Source organism: Phyllostomus discolor, chromosome 10 (assembly GCF_004126475.2).
Source record: "Phyllostomus discolor isolate MPI-MPIP mPhyDis1 chromosome 10, mPhyDis1.pri.v3, whole genome shotgun sequence".
Lineage (NCBI taxonomy): Eukaryota > Metazoa > Chordata > Mammalia > Chiroptera > Phyllostomidae > Phyllostomus > Phyllostomus discolor.
In genome coordinates, this window is record NC_040912.2 from 71,930,286 (window position 1) to 71,939,003 (window position 8,718).

The following is an 8,718-nucleotide window of genomic DNA, read 5'->3' on the forward strand; positions in this document are numbered from 1 at the left end:
AAGGAATGTGGCTCATGAAACCAAAAAAAGGGGGGGAGGGGCAAGGAAATGGATTACCCCTAAAATGTAGAAGAAACACAACCCTGTTGACACCCTAATTTCAGCACAGTGGAATTGATTTCTGACCTTCAGAATTGTAAAATAACAAACAGTATTGTTTTAAACCTCTAAGTTTATAGTATTTTGTTGCAGCACCAATAGGGCAATAATATACTACCTGATGGGGTTATGGCTGTAGTAAATTATTATAAAGTGCTTAGACCGGTGCCTAGAATATGATGTGCTGTGTATCATCAGCCATTATTAATATAAATCAGGTTATTTAACTTCTCTGCTTTAAAATCTGTCTCCCCTATACTCTGTGAATGAGATGAATGTGCTGAATTACGCCTTCTAAAGGTTTGTATGCTTCAGTGCTTGCTGACTTCTCAAAACCTGCAGCTGCACCTTCCATGTCTCTCGCTACTGCCCAGCCACACTGACCTCCTCTCAGTTCCTCCCCAAATCAAGTGCTTTTGAACCTCAGAATCTTTGTAGTAGCTGCTCTCTAAGCACAGAGAGTCTTTCCTTCCTTCTTACCCCAGCCAAATCCTAACTGTATTTTATATTTACTAAGATAGGTTGTCCTCAAAAAGGCCTTCCTTGGAAAGAGAAATTTTATCAGAGTACATCATCCTTAATGGCTAATTAACACATGCAAAGATGTTCACTATTATTAGTCAGCAGGGAAATGCCAACCAAAAGCACAATGAGACACCACTGTATACCAACTGGGAGAGTTAAAATTAAAAAGACAGACAGTAACAAGTGTTAGCAAGGATGTAGGAAAGTTGGAATCCTCATGTATTGTTGGTAGAATTAAAAACAGTGCAGCCACTTTGGAAAACAATTTGGCAGTTTTTCAAAATGTTAAACATACAGCTAAAGTGTGATCCAGAAATTTCATTCCCAGATATACACACAAGGAAAATGAACACATATATGTCACATGCAAAAACCTGTACATGAATGTTCACAGCAGCATTGTTCATAACAACCAAAAACTGTTAATAACTCAAATGTCTATCAACTCATGAATGGATAATCAAAACATGGTACATCCACACAACGCAATATTATTCAGCAACAGAAAGGAATAAAGTACCAATACATGCCACAACATAAATAAATCTAGAAACTATATACTGAGTGAGCCAAACCAGTCACAGAGGCAATATATAGTAGTTCCATTTACATAAATTACCCAGAAGGGAGGAATCCATGGAGGTGCAAAGGAGATTAGCAGTTGTCAGGAGATGGGAAGTAGGGATTGGGGAGTGACTCCTGGGGGTACTGGAGTTCCCTTTTGGAATGTCAAAAATATTCTCAAATTATGGTGATTGTTGTATAACTCTGTAACTCTGAAAAATACTAAACTGTATACTTCAAGAGAATACTATGGGAATTATATCTCACTGAAGTTGTAATTTTTAGAAAAATTTAAAAATACCCCATTCTGTATTATGGTGGCAATCAACACAGTATGTAATCAGTGGGGAGTCCAAAAAGCCAGAACTATGCCTGGTTTTTCTTCACTGCTGTGCTATACCACCTCTGCCTCCTCTAGTGCCAAGTATGATGTAAACACTCACTATCTGCTGAAGAAACCAAAGGAGCCTGATTGGTGTTTGTAAATGGCATTAGGAAAGCAGCCATTAGTTTGTTCCTAAATAAGGAAACTAAAGGTAACCTTGACAACCAGCTCTCTTTCCACTGCTTTTAAAATCAAGTTATTTGGTGTCATCTAACTCCTAACCTCATAGCAGTCAAGGTTATCTACTTGCTTGCACCTGAACTAGCTTCAGATAAGATATTCAATAGAATGTTCTTCATGGTCACAGAGTAATTTAGAGCAGGACCATCCTCATGATACTGCCAATGAGTCCATTAGGGCCTCAACCCTCTGGCAGGGTACTTGGCTTATAGAACACAGAAAATGGCTTATAGAACACAGAAAAAAACTTGCTATTCATCAGGTTATTCTTTGATCTTTCACATATTTACTCACTCAAGTTAATAAAGTAGAATACGTAGTGTTCAGGTGATGATAAGTGCTGAAGAAAAAGTTAAGGAGGTAAAGCAGGTACGGAGAATGGAGGTGTACATTTACATGAATGGTCAATGAAGACCTGAATGAGAAGGTCTCAGTGAAAAGGAGATGTTTGACTAAGGACCTAAGAAAGTGAGCTGGAGAGCCTGGGGAACTACCTAGGGGAACAGCATTCAAACAAGGGCAAACCCCTAAGGTAGAAGTATTCTGGCCTGTTAAAGGCATGTCAAGGAGGCCCAGGTGACTGGTGTAAACTGAGCAAGGTCGAGATTAGTAGGAGAAAAGTTAAGGAAGGGAACTCAATCCCATAGGCTATATGGACAATAACTTTTACTTTGAAGGAGACAGGAAATGCTGGAACATTTTAAAGAATGAGTAGTATGATCTGCTTACTTTGTAACAGATCCCGTCATTGTACTGAAAGTAGGTGTGTGGGGAAGGGGGCCTAATGAGAGCTGGGCAGAGACATGTCCAGATGCTATTGCAATGATCCAGGTGAGTTATGATCCAGTGAAGTTTGCCCAGGGTGATAGCAATAGAAGTGATATAAAGTGATGAGATTTGAGATGATATTTGAGATTTGGGAAGCTAGATCCAAAAGGACCTGCTGATTAAGTGGATGGAGAGGTTACTAGTGACCTGGAACAAAAGGAATTATAATGGCATGGAAGGGACAAAAGACTGTTAAGTGGGTTTAAGAAATGAGCAGGAAAGTAATTGAACATAGATGATAGAAAATACTTTGAAAATTTTTGCTTTAAAGAGAAAAATGAGAGAGTTCTGGTCAAGATAAAGGCATAGGTAGAAACACTTCACTTCCTCAGCACAACCAAAAGAAGGATAAATGCCAATCCTTTGCCAATCCTGCTTTGTTCTTTCCAAACAAAGAGCAACCAGAACTGCCAGAATGGCAAGCTGCATGGAACTCTGACAAACAAGGAGTTAAAGAAACATTCATCAGACCTGTGCACCAAGACAAAGAATGAAAGAACAGATAAAGTCTCCAGAAAAAGAGCTAAGCAATGAAGAAATAGACAACCTATCTGATATAGAGTTCAAAACGCTGGTAATCAGGATGCTCACAGAATTGATTGAGCTCAGTTCGCAAAAGGAGGAAGAAATGAAGAATGCCCAAAGTGAAATAAAGGAAAATATACAGGGAACCAACAGTGAAGGGAAGAAAATCAGGACTCAGATCAATGATTTGGAACAAAAAAAGAGAAATAAACATCCATCCAGAACAGAATGAAGAAACAAGGATTCAAAAAAATGAGGAGGAGAGGCTTAGGAACCTCTGGGACAACTTTAAACATTCCAACATCTGAATCACAGGACTGCCAGAAGGAAAAGAGGAAGAGCAAGAAATTGAAAACTTATTTAAAGAAATAATGAAGGAGAACTTCACCAATCTGGCAAAGCAAATAGACATCCAGGAAGCCCGGAGAGCCCCAAAGAAACTGGACCCAAGGAGTTACACACCAAGGCACATCATAATTAAGCTACCCAAGATTAAAGATAAGGAGAGAATCTTAAAAGAAGCAAGAGAAAAGGAGATAGTTACCTACAAAGAAGTTCCCATAGGACTATCAGCTGATTTCTCAAAAGAAACCTTACAGGCAAGAGGGGCTGGAAAGAAGTATTCCAAGTCATGAAAGGCAAGGATGTACATCCAAGATTGCTCTATCCAACAAAGCTTTCATTTAGAATGCAAGGGCAGATAAAGTGCTTCCCAGATAAGGTCAAGTTCAAGGAGCTCATCATCACCAAGCCCTTAGTATATGAAATGTGAAAGGGACTTATCTATAAAATAGAAGATCAAAAACTATGAAAAATAAAATGAAAACAAACTCATAACTATCAACAACTGAACCTAAAAAAATAAAAATGAAGCAAGCAACAGGAACAGGAACAGAAACACAGAAATGGAGATCACATGGAGGGTTATCAGTGGGGACGCAGAGGAGGAGAATGGAGGAAAAAGTACAGTGAATAAGAAGCATAACATATAACTGGTAGGTATAAAATAGACAGGGGGAGGTTAAGAACAGTATAGGAAAAGGAGAAGCCAAAGAACTTATATGTACGACCTATGGACATGAACTGGGAGGGCAGTGAATGAGAGGTCAGAATATCATGTGTGGATACACTGAAGTCAGTCAACAAGTATCATAATGGGAAGAGTAATGCAAGAGAAATCCAGAGCTAAAATCTTCACATTTTACTAAACTGGTTTAAGTTTAAACCTTAGTAAGCCACTTTTATTGAACACTCAATCACAATTTTGAAAATGTTTTATTATCTTTCCAAAGATTTTTTTCCCTTTTATCATCCTTTAAGCAGTTAAGAATGGGATGCCCTGGCTGGTGTAGCTCAGTGAATTGAGCACGGAACCGCAAACCAAAGCATCGCCAGTTCAATTCCCAGTCAGGGCACATGTCTGGGTTGCAGTGCCTAAGTGCCACTAGGGGGTGTTCAAGAGGCAACCACACATTGATGTTTCATTCCCCCTCTTTCTCCCTCCCTTCCCCTCTCTCTAAAAATAAATAAAATCTTATAAAAACAGAATGGGAACTTATGAGTAGCCTGTGACTAGTATGTTATGTGAATTATAAAAATTATAATGCATACCCAAATTTGAAATCTAAACTTTAAGTAGTCACCCAGCAATTTATACACAGAAAAGAATAATTTTCATTGATTATAAAATTTAAAAATATACCAATTTCATTTCTTTGATTCAGTTACAGGGAAAAGTAGGTTTTAAGAAGCTATGGCTAGTAAATGTGTGAAAATTTAAAATATTGCATTGACCGAGCTCAATGACTCTAGTAGGTGAATATCCAGCCAGAGAAGAGAAGAATGTTGAATGAAATAGCCAAAAAACAATCATAAGCGAAATCTATCACCGGCCCGTCGTTTCACATTGGGCCATTAATCTTCAGCAAGATGCCAACTACGAATCACATGAATGTTCGGATGTGAGAGGGCATCATCTATAATACCCAGTGGTAATGGAAAACCGGCAGGTCCCTGCTCAGTTGCTCAATGGTGACGGCCATTGATCTTCTCTAATGGCAAGACTTCGACTTTTGAATTCTGGACACCATTTTGAAGCAGGCTTCTACATGCTGCCCTGTTGGGCACCTGCACGATATCAATCAAACTGTAGCTATTTTTAGTTTCATAGGATTCAGTGCTTTCCAAATTGGCTAGTGGAGAAGGGATATATAAGATTAACCAGAGACTCAAGTTGATACTGATTTCCTGAAAACTGAACACTGGAACAAGGATCCAATTAGTTTAGACTATATGTCAAATTGTAAGGCCAATCCCTAAAGTGAGAAACACAAAGTGAATACAGTGATATCTATTAACTTTTGAGGACCCCAGTGATGAACAGAACTCAAATGCCTTCTTTGTGAGTAATCTCAACTTGTCACTGGGAACTGCACATACTGTGAGATTTCCAGAATGAATTTTAGTTCATCCGTAGCAATGACTCTAATTTTGTTTAAAGTGTTTTCGTTTGCTAATTATAGAAAAAGAAATTTAATGTGAAAGAATCTGAGAACCAGTTTAGAACATGTACATGCTAAAGAGCCAAATAAAAATTGGTCAAGTTAAAGAAAAACATAAGAGGTCTGGTAGAAAGGAAATTTGATGGACACAATAAATTTGTGTGAAAGGTCGAGGCCAGGCACAGAATTATTTATAAAATTTTGAACACATGACCCATTACCCATTATTTCCATTCTACTACAGAAATAAATCCCAAGGAGAAAACCACCCTGTTAATAAACTTGATGCACTAAAATAAAATGACCATCATAAACAACACTTTTCCCAAGATGCATGTGGGGACACTGAGGTTATCTCATGGGTACTATATGATGTTATTCATTTGTGATGGAGCAGCCCTGTCTTAGCTCCAGCTGCTATAACTAATTAGACTTGGTGGCTTAAACAACAAGGATTAATTTTTCACAGTTCCAGAGGCTGTGAGTTGAGATCATTGTCCCAGCATGGTCAGATTCTGGTGAGGGCTCTCACTCAGGTTGCAGAGAGTGGACTGCTATGTCCTCACAGGGTGGAAACTTGAGTGAGCTGACTCTCTGGCTGAGCTGCCCTTCTTATAAGGGCACTAATTCCATTCCTGAGGGCTCCACCCTCAGGGCCTAATTATCTTTCAAAGGCCTCATCTCCAAACACCATCACACTGGGGATTACATTTCAACCTGTGAACTTAGGAGATCAGGTCTGGACATATAGACACAAACATTCAGTTCATGACACACCTGTTGATTCACTGACAGACACAGAAACAAAGAGGTATTACAACAAAAGAGAAAATCAGAGTGAAAAGTGTGATAACAGCCCCTGGAATAATAAGTTGATGCTTATGCTTATGTATAGAGAGGGTGGGGAGGAGCTGAGCCAACCGAGAAGGAACTGCTACTGGCCTGGCTGCTGGAGTTTGACCCTGGACTGAAAGATAAAAAAAGAAGTGCATCAGAATGCTCTTCATGTAGAATCCAGGGTGAGGAACAACGAATTCAGTTTTGTTCGTTTTACTTTTCATGGCAGCTGAGCTTGTAGGGGCAAAGATAAGAGTGTTACCTTAAATTAGCCATTACCCTGAGGATCCAGTCAGCAAGAGGACCTGGTTTTTTACTAAACACTGGTAGATAAGGGAAGCAGCTTAGTTGGACAGAGAATGACATAATAAACAAGAATTCAAAAATCTAGTTGGTCTCTGCAACAAAGCTATCCACCTGTACACTTGCTTACCTGTTTACACTTTGAATAGCAACATTTTTCCCACTGTTTCTCTCTTGCTCATGAAAGGCTACATGCATGATTTTCTGAAGACACCCCTGGGGAGCCAATGAGAGGAGGGTGAGGAAGGTAATGGAAACTACCATTGAGGCAGCCCACTGTCCAACTGCCCTGTGTCATGCCTCATATTTTCCTACTAACTTCATTCTGGATACACGGGGTCATTACACTTCCGTACCTCCTTGAGGTAAGCAGTAATTACGTGACTTTTTCTTTTTTGAGAATAAATGTGAGTGTAGGTGGCATGTGTCTCCCAAGGCAGAAATGTTTTAATTGCCATTGGAAACTTTTCAGAACTCCCCAACTCTAGCTGCTGCAATTGTGGAAGCACGTGTTGAGATGGAGAAGCAGAGCTGAGCCATCAGAGGGGGCAAGTGTCTGGAGGGTCACCCGAGGTACAGTGCACTTTGAACAAGATTTCAACCTTGGTTTTTAGGCCACTGACATTTGGGGGTTGTTTATTACTGCATCACTACCTCGCTCATCCTAAGACAAGCTCCAACTTCCCCAAAAACTCAGAATAAACTGAAGAAATACCTTAATTATTTTGAGTCAAAATTGGCAGACAACTATGTTGGCAGGAGCTTTCTAACTGCAAGCTCATTTGCAAAGTTATCACTTAAGTTTACAAGATTAACTACCTTTTAATATTTTTCATTAAGCATAGCACTCAGTGCAAACTGTTCACTGAAAATCGTGTCTAATGAGTTAGTTACAAAACTACCACCCAGCTGACTCCATCAGTTCACATACCCACTCCACTCTACTTGTCAAACTGTCTTTGAGCTGCAAATTCTTTAAAGGAATGCCAAGTTAGTTTAAGATCTTATGAAGATTTCTATGCCACCTTCTAATTTAGATGTAAATAGACTGTACCTTCATCTTCTGCCTATATTCATCTCATAGGACTTCTTTCTAAAACTCTTGTCAGAAAGGTAAATGAGCACCATAGCAAATATTTCCACTTTTGCAGCTCCTATGATCTCTGTTGCAACTTCTCAGTTCTGTCATTGTAACAAGAAACCTTCCATAAACAATATATAAACAAGTGAGTGTGTCTATTTATAAGAATAAGCAGCAGGCTGATCTTGGCCCATGGGCCATAGTTCACCAAATCTTACTTTAGGTATTATTTCCAGTTTAAGTCACATCCATATAACCCCATATTATCAGCTACTATTATAGCATATATTTGGGACCTTACTAGTTAAATCAGCATTCCATCTGGACAACTTGTCTGATATTCTTCAGAATCATGAAATAAAATACATACTCTACTTATGCTCTGAGCTTGATCACCATTTATAAAAAATAATTTCTCACAGTAGTAGTTCTGTAGGACTAGATATAAAAAAAAGAAGCAACTAAAATAAATATTATACCTTTGTAGAATATTCAAAAGCCTATTTCCCTGATATTATATTTTAAATGAACTTTTTTATGGAAACATACATTTTTGTTCCATACAAAAAGATAAAAATCTTAGGTGATAAATGAAAGAAAGACATAACAGTAGCCACTGCAGAACAGAAATGGACCTGGAAAATCAGTTTGCAGAAAATGAAATCACAACTGACATGATCTAACATGCCTCTATCAGGAAAACACCAGCCCACGCCAAACCGGGTCTGCGTTTATTAGTTCAAGATAAAAGGCCTCTTAAATAGCCACATACACAGAGGACTGCTGGGAAAAAATGGTGGTAAGGAGAGGAAGAAAGAAAAGGAGAAAAATTATATGCACCTATATCTGAATCTCCTAGAAGAAAAACAAAACAATTTTACTTTTTAATT